Raw genomic sequence first — 13708 nt, forward strand, 5'->3', positions numbered from 1 at the left:
AAGCAAAGAAATATTCTAAATCCTCAGTGATGGAAGGCATCAGGTCTATGTCCAGTCCTCCTTTCATTTGAGCTCCTGATTATTCAAGGACAACATTAAAAGGTTCTTCGCTGGAATAAGTCCCAGCACTACATTAATGGTGCTTTGCCCTTACAATTTTGTGTCAAATTATTTTGACATCGTCTGTGATTTTGCTTCTCAGGTATTGTCAGAAACCTTCATAATATTTAAAATCATATTTTTACGTATTCAATTTCATAGATATTTATGAATCAGCTATTAAAATAACCCTAATAACTGGACTGAAAACAAACTATACCAGTATCAGTGATAATCTATCGAAAGTAACTGTGAATGTGTGATGTTGCTGTCATCTCCTTTGGATGCTCACGGATTCCCCACCCTAAAGCTGTAGCATGAGTAGCAACTACTTTACCATGGCTTGAGAAAGCAAGTGGAATGATTGACAAGGGGCCAATTAACTGTACGACTGATGTTCTACTTGATTCTCCACTTTGTCCAGAGGAGAACTCTAACAGTGGCTCTCCCTTCTTATTTCAATGTCGAAGACTGATCTGCTCCCATCTACTGTAGATGCATGTCAACTCTCAACCAAGTGGCTTAATAACTTTGTTGTTTAACTTTTTTCTTTCCTCTTGGAGAAGGCAGTGTTTCCCATTGGTCTACATTTTAAGGTATTTGCTGGGTTTTCTTCTGTATTATTTATACGTTGTTTAAACCACCAGTGTCAGCAGGTAGCTGGGGATTTTTGTAAGTGAAATAAAATTCAAAAGTCTGGATTTATAATCCAAGGAAAATGAATTCAGATCCCAATGCAAATATTGAGAAATGGTTTAAAAATCTGATAATATTTGGCATCAGTAAAACAACCATTGAAAAAAAATATTGATGTCCTTTAAGGAATGAAGCGAAAATGTGACACCAGTCCAACATGACTTTGGATGATTTTTAACGTCACTCTGATGTGGCCTAGTAAGCCATTCAGGTACATACCTGTTGTACTATCAGTTACAACAATCAGCATAATGGACCTAATGTGATCAATTACAGAATACTTTTTATAGACAAATCAAAGCAGAGTGTCAGATGACTTCCTGATCAGTTTCCAGTCATGACACCGGATTATGTATGCAACGGAGAGGGAAATATCTACCTCAGATACATTGAAGCCAGTTGTACAGAATTCAATAGACTAGGTGTGATGAGGATATTTCCATTGGTAGGGGAGTCTATGATCTGAAAGAGCCTCAAAAGCTCTATTAAAACAGATATGAGGAGGAATTTTGTCAGTGAAAGGGTGGTGAGTCTGTGGAATTTCTTGCTGCAGAGGGCAGTGGAGACCAAGTCATTGGGTGTATTTAAGGCAAAGATAAATTAATTGGTAAGGGGATTAAGAGTTATGAGGGGAAGGCATGAGAAAAAAAACAGCTAAATTAAATAATGGAGCCTACTCGATGGGCCAAATGGTCTAACCCTGCTCCAATATCTTATGGTCTTTAAATCTCTAGGCAACTAATAATGATTATTCCTCTTGTTTTTATTATTTTTCATGTAGAGCTTTGGTATTTTAATCATTTTTAAAAGGCTGTTGCATGGAAGGAAAAGTATCTGTACATTGGTCCCATTTTTACCATGACTGCGGTGAGGAGTTTGAGAAATCATGAATTAAACTTCTATTAAAGCTTCAAGGATTGAAATGGACAGATTATATTGAAGAAGGGTAATAGAATGCAATCAAATGCCAGAGAACAAGAGAGGCAGTTTGGACAAAAAAGGTGTATTAATCGAAAGTGATGTTTGAATCCTGTATTTGAAAATGTAAGTATTACTACAATCAATAACTGCTCAGCAAAAGAACCTCCAACCCCTGAGCTTTACCACTGTGATATATTGCTGGTTATTTCTACAGCCTGTGTGTGGCAAAAAACATACAATAGTGACCAGTCCTGCTGAGCTATCACTCTGCATTTACCCTCCATTAATGTTTAATAGGTTTTATTAAGTTGGCTTTTAGGCTAATAAAATTTATTGGTTGGCTCCTGTTGGGTTAATGGATAGTATTAGTTAACTTATTTTAAGTTAATAGGTTTTATTGGTTGTTTAATGTATTTATTTATTGAGATACAGTGTGGAATAGGCCTTTGGTTAATAGATTTTATTAGTAAGTTAGGCTGCAAGAGTTCTATTTTCTGATTGAAGCTGACAAAAGCATACCAGAATCAAAATGCCAGTCTTTTTTTTAATTTTAGGATCAGCTCTAACAGTTCCATAATCATGTCTGCAGACATTTTAAAAGGCCACTTGTAGAATTATAGCCTATCTCAATTTGACAAATCTACTGGAAAAACTGATAAGCTCCAAATCTTAGTTTGTTGATAAGCCTGTGACATTTACTTGCCTTTCCTATTATTTTCCTGCAGAGTCCTTGCATTTTCTTCACCAACGTGAAGTCAACAACATATTTTGTGGAGGTTTTTCCTGTTGTTGTAATATATTTGTTTACATATTTATGCATTTGAGAGTAGTTTACAACTGTGTATGTGGTTTCACAAAGACTGCTTCAAATAGGCTAAATGGATGTATGAAATGTAGATTAGATATGTTTCATTTTACAACCACTACCTAAAATAAAACGGGGAAGTAACATGTTGCAAAGTACGCACATGTAGCCATAACATGTGTACAAACAATGACATGATATGTAAATTAAAGTCACGTGACAGATATAGTCCTGCTAGTTTCAAGATTCAGCAGCTTAATCATGTTTATTATTATATGCAAATAACTTCCCAATCTCGAGCATTAATCACCAAGTCGCAGCTTAGTCCCGCAGTTCACTGAACATCCTGACAACCAAACCTGGTGCAGATACTTGGCTCTACTCTCATTTTGCTGGATCATGAAGTTAGTTGGAAATAAAATAGTTGGTAAAATTAACACAAACAAAAAAGACACTGTTAGGAGAAAAAAAATTGAAGTTCCTTCATTATAGAAAGCAATGATGAATTCCACAAATTTATACAGTCCATCAATGCTAGAATTATTTTTGTTTTTTATGGAAAATATTTTGTTGCTATCAATAGCATCTGGCTGTAGAATATTCTCAAAGAGTTGTCTCCATAAATTTTCAGTGCATAATTATTTTAATTTTCTCATTTATTTTGTCATTCATTTGCCTTATGTATAATCAGCATAAAAACGACTAATATATTAAAAAAAATCAACATTAGTTTCCTGTACTGGATTATATTGATAAATTGAAGTAAGGCTCCACTCCTATGTTTGCAGTAAATTAACTTGCAGTTTCCAAGATCTTGAACTCTCAATTGCAATGTTATATACACACTCAGTGCCCACTTCATTAGATTCCTCCTCTAATTCATAGAGTGGCCACTGAGTGTATATTCATGATCTTCTCCTGCTGAAGCCCATCCACTTCAAAGTTCAACATGTGTGCATTCAGAGATGCTCTACTGCACACCACTGTTATAACACATGGTTATTTAAGTTACTGTTGCCTTCCTGTCAATTTGAACCAGTCTGACTATTCCTCTCTGACCTCTCTCATTAGAAAGGCATTTTCACCCACAGAACTGCTGCTCACTAGATTTTTTTTTTGTTTTTTTTGTGTTGTTCTTTGTAAAATCTAGTGACTGTTGTGCATGAAAATCCCAGGAGATCAGCAGTTTCTGAAATACTCAAACCACCCCATCAGGCACTAACAATAATTCAACACTTAAAGTCCTGTAGATCACATTTCATCCCTATTCTAAAATTTGGTCGGAACTACAACTAAACCTCCAACTGGCTGTTTTTTTTGTGTATCATTCTCTGTAAACCCTGGAGACTGTTGTGTATAAAAATCCTAGTTTCTGAGATTCTCAAACTATCCATCTGGTGTCAACAATCATTCTACAGTTCCACAGTGAAAGTAATGTGAAACTTCTTTTTTATTCTTATTTTGGCCTGAACTCTAAAGGAACCTCTTGACCACATCTGCATACATTTAAACATTGAATTGCTGCCACATGATTGGCTGATTAGATATTTAATTTAATGAGTAGCTGTACAGATGTACCTAATAAAGTGGCCATCTGTTTTCATTTTCCCTTCACTTTATTGGTTCCCGTCCTGGGCCTGATTTGATATACAATTCGCAACAATCATTTATACTTATTTCAATGTTCATTTCATTATACATTATAATTATTTTTTCATATTGATAAATAAATTCAGTATTATTTCTTAATCAACATTTTAATACTATTCATTAGAGATCTTATTAGTGCCAGGCCAATGTTTACTTTATTTGGAAATATTCAAATTAATAGTACTTATATGCATTTAGCATTAATTGTCAAATAACTTAGGGGATTTTGTTAATATTAGGAAAACTAATATTAGTTAGTTATTTGACAATTAATAGTATAGTACTTATATGCATTTAGCATTAATTGTCAAATAACTTAGGGGATTTTGTTAATATTAGGAAAACTTTCCTAAAAAGTCATGTATCATGTTAATTGTACATTTCTTGTAAGACCTTTTGCAAGTGGAATGGACACCAACAATGATGGAACTGGGGACAATGTTGCTCCTGTCATAGGTGGTTTGAATAAAGGGCTGACTTCTGCTGAATTCCCATGTAAGTAAACTGCAGACGTGAAAAAACCCATTAGAAATCCAAGACTTACTAATGGACAGATGATTTGGTATCAATCCCCTAACACCACACAGTGCGTCATTAAAGTCGTGTCCAGCCAGATCTGGGGTAGCAGTGGTAGGGCATAATGACACAAAAAGACGAGTTCTACTACTCTTCTGCTCCAACTTACTTTAATATTTTTTTAATCTTCTTAAATTCTATTTTAAAATATTATCTTTCCAAATAACATTATTTTTAAAGTGTTAAACCTTTATTTATTTATCTGGTTGTTTATTTGTCAAAATCAACAATACTTTTTAAAATGTTGCTGTATATCAGAGATTGTTTTTGCAAGTTGTTGCTCGGTCCTTTGCCTTACTTCCTGTCAAAGGTTGTCAAATTGAATTCAGAGGCAAGGTCTCTGGACTGCACTCCCTAAAGCCTCACTGGACAAAATCCAGAAGCAACCTATCAACTCAATCACAGCTAAGAGCTGTGATCAGATTACATAAAGAATCCAACTCATTTCACACCAGTAGTGAAGCTAACAGCACCTTATTTAAGTTATGGCTGAGCAGCATTGGGTCTGGTTAAAGACAAAAATCCTAAAGTTTTATTCCTATGAGCCTATGCTCATCATCAGCCTCAGGAATGAATCACTATGCAGGTCACCACTGAATTGCTGTGTACACAATTAAACGCATGTACTTGTGAAAAAAATAGTAGTAGTTAAGCAATATCAATTGCATCCAGCCTCCTTGTTTCTGAGAGTATTATGTATGTAAAGTCCCAAAAATTTCACATTTAAATTCCTCATGGAGATTTAAAAACTACAAGAATAAATTCTGACCCCTTTTCTGTCTGTTTTCATTTTCCCTTCACTATATTGGTTTCCTTCCTGGGGATAATTTGATATTGAATTTGCTGCACTTATTTCAATGTTCATTTCATGATACGTTATTTTCATTGGTTAAGAAGATACACATAAACTCTAATCACAAATGCATTTTGATTGGATGGAGTTAGATATTGTAAACATATTGGATAAACAAGTGTAACAGCATTGATATTATTTAAGCTCTAGATGGCGCTAAAGTACTAAATCTATTCTGGCTGCTTTGCAGGTGTACGTGCTAATTATTTTCAATTTTGTATCTGCATTCACTCTAATAGTCAGCTGCTCTTTTGTCAGATTCAAGAGATGGTTGTAAGTAGTAATAGTGTAATCTCTTGGATCTTTGTCAGATGGTAAATTACTACAGAGAATTGCAACATTTGCCACAATATTGAACAGCATCACAGTATGCAAATCTGCGCTAAAAAATCAACCTGAAAAGGTCCCTTATTAGAGCAATGCCACTTGGGATATTACAGATATCAGTTTAATGTGTAAAATATATCATATCACTGTATTGCATGGTTTTGTCTGAATAAAATATTCATTCTATCTGTAATAATTAATGTGGAAGTAAGGAATATATTCATCATAACTTGCACGTGTTTTCATTTGCGCTAGAACTTTCACCAGAATCAAACAATCCTTATGCAAGATACCATTTATTTTAAACGATCAATCCAAGCTTTACAGATGGTTTACTAGTAAGGTTTCAGCAGTTTTTTGAGTCAATGCTCTTGGTACTACCAACTTGATGGATGTGGAGAGGATGTTTCCTATTCTGGAAGCTCTTGGACCACAGGGCAGTCTCAGAATAGAAGGATGTCCCTTTAGAGCAGAGATTAAAAGGAATTCCTTTCAGTAGAGGATGATGAATCTGTGGATTTCATTGGTTATGGAGGTTAAGTCATGGCTACGTGACAAAGTGCATTGAAAATGTCACTGCCATTAAACCCGTCACCATCTGAGCCAATCAGAAGCCATGGTTGACAGCAGAGGTCCTGGTGCTGCCGAAAGAACGAGATGCTGCCTTCGTTTAGGGGGATAAAGTAGCTCTCAAGTTAGCAAGGCTGTGCTATTCTCTGCCAAAAGAAAGGCAGGACAGCACTACACACAGAAAACCTACAATCACTTCTGTGATACCAAGGGCACGTGGCACATGTGAGAGTGCATTCAAGCCATAATTGATGATAAGACCATCCAGTGCATCAATGACAGTGACATTTCTCTTCCTGACAGGTTGAACATCTATACACATTTTGATGTGCTGATGAGAAAGACACCTCCCACCAGAAAGATGTACTCTTTCGATCCAAACTGATACAAAGGAGAACCTGGCAAGGGTGAACCTATGCAAGGCTGCAGGGCTTAATGACATGCCTATCCACTTGCTCAAAGACTGGGCAGCCCAGCTAGCAGAAGACATTTTCAACATCTCCTTAACTCAGACCACCATTCTCATAGGCTTCAAGGACACCATCATTATCACATTGCCCAAGAAGCCAACTGAATCCTGCTTGAGTGACGACTATCCCATGGCACTGACCTCAGTTATAATGAAGTGCTTCACTTGCATTAAATCCAGCCTTCCCAGCAGATTAGACCCCTGCTAAATTGAAAATAGGTACCTAGCAGGTTGCATATCGCTCAGATCAGTCCACCACTAATGCTATAGCCTTACAACTTTACACAGTCTTATGGCACCTGGACAATGGTGTCTCCTAAGTCAGAAATCTGTTCATTGTCTTCATTTCTGTTTTCAATACAATCATCCCCATGAAGCTGGTGGGAAAACTGTCCATACTGGGTGTCAACACCTCCTTCTGTAACTGGATCTTAGACTTCCTAACAAAGAGACCACAGATAATCCGTATTGGCAGCAATGTCTCTGGTTCCATCACACTGAGCACTGGCACCCCCAGGGCTGCATGTTCAGCCTGCTGCTGTCACACTGTTAACACCAAACCAGTTCTAACCACATCACTCAGTTTGCTGACAACACAATAGTAGTTGGGCTCATCGGCAATAATGATGAAACAGCATGCAGGGAAGAGGTAGAGCAACCTTTAGACTGGTAAACACAACAACCTGAGTCTCAATGTGGACAAGATTAAAGTAATGATTGTGCTCTTCCGATGGTGCAGGCTGACCCACTCCTTATTACACATCAATGGCTTTTCCATGGAGAGAGTCAGGAGTACCATGTTTCTTGGCATGTGTATTGCTGACAATCTGACATGGTCCTTCAACACCACCTACTTAGTCAAGAAAGCACAGTAGCTCCTCCACTTCATGAGGAGACTGAGGAAGACAAGGATCCCACACCCCCTTCAATCTCACAGTGTTATACCAGAGCACCACTGACAGTGTCCTGGCCAGCTGCATCCTCCTCTAGTATGGGAATTGCAATGCGTCAGGTCACAGCACCCTGCTATGGATCATGAGGACTGCTGAGAACATCACTGGGGTCTCTCTGCCCCTCCCCATTCAGGACATACAGGATATCAGATGCACTTCATGTTCAGTGCTTCCAGCATTGTCAAAGACCCCTCCCATCCTTCCCACAATCTCTTTGACCTCCTGCTGTCAGGAAGAAGGTACCGCAGCATAAGAAATAGAAATGTAAGACTGGGTAATAGCTTCTTTCCCAGGCATTTTTTTAGCACTCTGGTGCCACCCAGTATACATGTACACCCTGTCTAAATGCCCTCTTGGCCCACACCAACCACCTGCCATCCCCCCCCCGCCCCGCCCTACCAATCCCCAACTCAGACACAAAAGAGGGAAATAAAACTGTCAGGAATCTAACATCAAAGATGTTGTCCGAGATTTTGTGATCAGCGCTAAGGTGAAAGCTCCTTCCACTGGCCTGAAAGTGGAGGTGTGAGAAGCAAGCTTATTTTTAATACAGAGATTGGTGAGTTCCTGGAATGCACTGCCTGGGGTGGCGGTAGAAGCAGATAGATTAGGAGGTCGTAACAGACATTTTGAAAGGCACATGAATGTGTGGAAAATGGAGGTGTAGGCATAAGGGATTAGTTTAGTTGGCCAGTTGACTACTAATTTATTGGGTTCAGCACAACATTGTGGGCTGACGAGCCAATTCTTGAGCTGTACTGTTCTATGTTCTATGGTGCTTACAAACATCCAGCAATTTCTGGAGTTCACTCTCCTCCTCTTGTCCCATTGTTTGCTGTCAGGCATAGTTCTAATACATCCTCACCATCTAACAATGGAGATGTCATCAGATTGACTGAATGGTCAAGCACTTGAAGAATTTCCAACAAACCTAGAAATTGTTCTTCTGTGGTAAAAGATTACTAAAGCAGACTTTTTTGAAGCTTCCCTCTGCAGCATGCTATTGCCCAAGACCCAAGCAGGATAGATTTTGTATGTACAAAAGCACATCATTGCTAAATAAGTGGAGGAAATTAGTAAGTTTATAGGCTTTGAAAAGGGTGATTTTGAAAGGGAACGTTAGGAGAGATCAGGAGTGAGGTGGACGTTTCTTTGCCAAGGCTTGAGAGCTCAAAAGCTGGATCAGTGATCAGCTGGGGGGCCATGGTCCTATAAGGAAGGAACTACATGAGACCTTCAATGAAGGGTAAGTAGGAACTTGAGAGAAGGTTCTTTCTGGGTGATTTGAAGTGCAGAGTTCCTTTGGTCTGGACATTGAGTTTTACTAAACCAGGAATGCACTGAGTAGATCTGCCTCTGTGTAGTTTCATAGACTACACAGTGTGCTTGCCTGGGATTGGAAGTATTTGACATCCAATACAAATTGTACTACAGGAATCATTAGTTTACTGATACAATTTATTTGTAAATCCCTTTAAAACCTTTCATTATGCAGAATAAATTATTGGCCTTCACTTTTAATTAAACTTCTAAGCGTTATGCATAAAGCATAATAAAATTCAAAACTCACATCTTTTCAATCTCTTGCACGGAGATTTGTTAATTTTCCAAACTGATGACTTGGTAAATTGATGATAGAGTCCTTCTCATAAGACTTAGTGATGATGCACAATTGCCTCAGACACAGAGCCCTGGTTCTAGGTTGATTACATGTGGCTGCCTAGACTCTTCCCTGATTCGTAACTTCAATGGAATGAAGTGATTTGGTACTGCATGCTGACAAGGTTGTCCAGAGTTTTAAGCACGACCTAATATGCATGCTACACAATGGCCCTGACTATCTGTAGTACTGCTACGTTTGTCCTTTCTCAGAACTAAGTTTGGTTGCAAGAGAAAACATAAGCCAAGCTCTATGAACCTTTGCTGATGGTTGTTTTCAAATTTTGGTTGACTCAGGATAAGTATATATTTCTATATCTATATTAATTAAGTGCTTCAGTTAAAATAAACAGTACCAGGGATAGGATGACAAACATGGTTAAACTACAATTAACTTTAGTCTGTTCCAAACAACAGAGTAAACATAATTGTTAACTATATTGTATACATGTTGAATAGAGTTTGATGATCAAATAATTGAACATATCTGAGATAATAAAAAACTTATGTTAATAATTCTTATAAAATTCAGCCATGCTGCCTTTGCCTTAACACCATTTGCAGACTTGATCATAATGCTTTACCTAATAATTACCAGAGCTATGTTACTTTCAGTACAAAAAGCAAATTTTGCAGCAAAGGACAAGACTCCAAGTGCTACCTCAGAAAATGCCCCTTTTTGTCCCATTTCTCTGTTCCCTGCACCTAATTTCACGAACAACTTGTGTGTTACTGATTGAAATATTTATTTGCATATTTATTTTTACAGCTATTCTGTGCTCTTACCATAATGATATATTATTGACCAATATTATGGGGGTCAAAAGAATGCAAGTGCCAGCCAAGCCAAGGATAAAATGAGCAGATTAGAAGTGCCAGGGAGGGACCCAGCACCTTAATGTGAAAAGTCATTTCTTTTCTGTCATGAAGGTGTCTTGGGAGGGGAAGACACTGAATTAATCAATTGATTGGCTTGTGCTTCTATCAAAATGATATTCTAGACAGAAGTTGAATGTCAGTGAGTAGGGAAGATCATTGCTTCCAGGACCAATTATATAGTCTCTGCATTCCATTGTTTTCTTATAAAGGAATTGCTGTCCAACCAGTCACAGTGATACACTACAAGAACAGGTCCTTCAGCTCACCACGTTTATTCCAACTATACTAATCTCATTTACTAATGCTTGGTTCAGACATCTAAGTTATGTAGGAATTCATTGATAAACTTCTTAAATGTTGTGAGAGTATTGGCCCCAGCGTCCACACAGGCACTATGCTTCAAATTCCATGACCTTCTGTCTGAAAAAGTTCTTTCTTTTAACCCCCTGAAACCCATGTTCCCTAAATTTAAATATCTCTGCTGTAGACTAAAGGTTCCACCTATCTCACTTACCTATGCCTCTATCAGATACCCACTAAGCCTTCTCCATTCCAAGCGAAAGAAACATAGTCTCTCTCTACAGCAGAAGTGCTCTGTCCCAGGCAACATCTCAGTGAATCTCCTCTGCACTCTTTCTAATGCAATCACGTCCTTTGTATAGTGTAGTAACCTGAATCTCACACATACACAGTACCAACTGTGGCCTAAGCAATACGTTATAAAGTTGTACCATACACTCCCTACTCTTGCAGTTACACCTTGTCTAAGGTCTTCCTCAACACGTTATCCAGCTGGCTTCTGCCTTCAGGAATCCTTGGCCTTGCTCACCAAGGTCCCTGTGTTCCACAATACTCTCTAGGGATCAACCATTCATCATGTCTGTGGATTGCGCTTTCTGGGCAATAGATGGATATCTTTCCGTGCATGACATTTTAGACAGGAATTATGTAACATATAGATATGACAAAGCAAAGGAAATGTTGCATTTATCTTTGTCAAATAACAATTTCATCTTTGTAAAGGTGCTGAGACTTCTAATCTGAGTATTGGGTAAAGATGCTTGCTAGAAAATACATCCAAATATCTCTGCAGTTCATTAATCTTGGGAATATTTATGTTTTTTGCAATGTCAAACCTAAAGAGCTGTGGATCTTGATACATAATTGTTTATAAAAATATAAACAAATGTTTGCTGAACAACATCTCTGAGATTTTGTTGCAGAAGAAATAATGATTTTTCTAAATGACCCTGCTGGTCAGGTTTTGATATGTGATGTGGTCTGATTATGCAAATTTAGTTATTGGAAGGTCAATAAGTGCTTTGATGTCATTATTTATTTTGTTACATACAGAGCAAATTATCTCACAAAAGTGGCTATTTTAAATTCACAATTTGTGTGTTTGATTTAATTTTATTTAAATTGCTCAATTGAAGGATGACATTTGATGTCATCTTATAAGACATGGAGAAGCCCTAGATAAGAGTGAGTGCAAAATTGTGTTGTTTGATACACAGCCAATTCAAACACCTGCGCAAGTCTCAACAAAAGCCTTATTTTCTTAACGTCATGTAATGTCAAGGTAAATTGCCAAAATATGTCCAAAATATAGTGTTCTTTTTTTGATAAGAAGTATCAATCAAAAGTTGTTGACATCTCTGGTGGAGACCCTGCAACAGGAACTGATGGAAGTTCTTGACCTGAAGCATTGACAATTCCTCTCACGTCTTCCTTCCCCCCATGCCCCGCTCTTGACCTGCTTCCTCCAGCAGATTGTTTCTTGCTCCAGATTCGAACACCTCCTGTCTCTTGTGTTGCCAGTCAAGTTATTTACTCTAAAAACATATCACTGCTGCATCAGCCACTTAGACAGAAATATGTGGAGTGAGCAGATCCTGATGTCAATCAGGGCACAAAACTCTTCTGACAGTGTCATTCCAATGGTGCAACTCCACAATCCAGCTGATGCCCTCACTTAATCTAGCACAAGTGACCACATGTCAACACTAATGGAAAGGATAACAAGAGCCAGAAATGAAATTGGGAAGATAGTTACTGCTGTGCTGACAAAAGAAGGAGGGTTTACCTCCATGGATCCAATGCAACCCTATTCTGAACTTTGGCAATCACTGTCAATCTCCTGGAGGACAGATTGCAATGAACTGTGACATCCTGCATATACTAATATCCACCGCATTGATGGAAGCTGTCTATGTGGGTTTGACACCAAACAGAACTTATATTAATAGTTAATGCATTGACATTTTGGGTCTCTTCAGCTGTAATCAAATCTCAAACATCTACCTTTATATGTTAAATTATGGCTGGGATGGATGTATGGTTGGAACCACTTCCAAGCCATAAAGACTAACCTTTAAGTTCAATTTAAACTTGTGCATAACTAGGGTTTCAGATTCTTCATTGCAAGAACAATTTTGGTGGGCTTCTTTGTGGTCTGCAAGTTATTTCCTTTTTAAGTAGCCTTGCCCATTGAAATCCTTCTACGAGGTTCTTGTAACATAAGACAGCATATATTTATCTTCATTCTGCAGAGAGCTGTTGTTGACTCGTAACTTCACTGCGGCACACTGGTCCCCAGATCTCTCCTAGCCCACAGGTCAGTAACTAAGCCTTTCCCCCTTGCCTGGCATGTGAAAGGTAAAAGAACGGGTGTGTGATGAGGATGGGAACAAGTGAAGAAATCCATGGTTTCACTACTAGGAGTGGGAATGGACTGGGAAATGGTTTGTGTGAGGTAAGGTATCAGGTGAGGCATCGTGTCACAATGGATTCAAACTTCCCATTGACTCCAATCTTAATAACAACATTTAAAAGGATATTAGACAGATAAATGGAAAAGTTTAGAGGGGTTTGGGCCAAACGTAGGGAAGTGGGACTAACTCAGATGGTCAGCGTGGACGGGATAGATCAAAGGGCCTATTTCCAATTCTGCATGAATCTGTGCCTCAATGCCTCACAACATGAAATTGGCTAACTCTCCCTCCATGAACATAGAAATGTACAGCACATTACAGGCCCTTCGGCCCACCGTGTAGTGCTGACCATATAACCTACTCTAGAAACTGCTGAGAATTTCCATACTACATAGCCCTCTATTTTTCTCAGCTCTATATATATATGTATCCAGGAGTTTCTTAAAAGACTATTTTATCCGCCTTTACTACTGTCACTGGCCGTGTATTCCGCACACCCACCACTCTCTGTGTGAAAAACATACCTCGACATCCCCT

The sequence above is a fragment of the Mobula birostris genome, chromosome 5 (genome assembly GCF_030028105.1).
Source record: "Mobula birostris isolate sMobBir1 chromosome 5, sMobBir1.hap1, whole genome shotgun sequence".
Lineage (NCBI taxonomy): Eukaryota > Metazoa > Chordata > Chondrichthyes > Myliobatiformes > Myliobatidae > Mobula > Mobula birostris.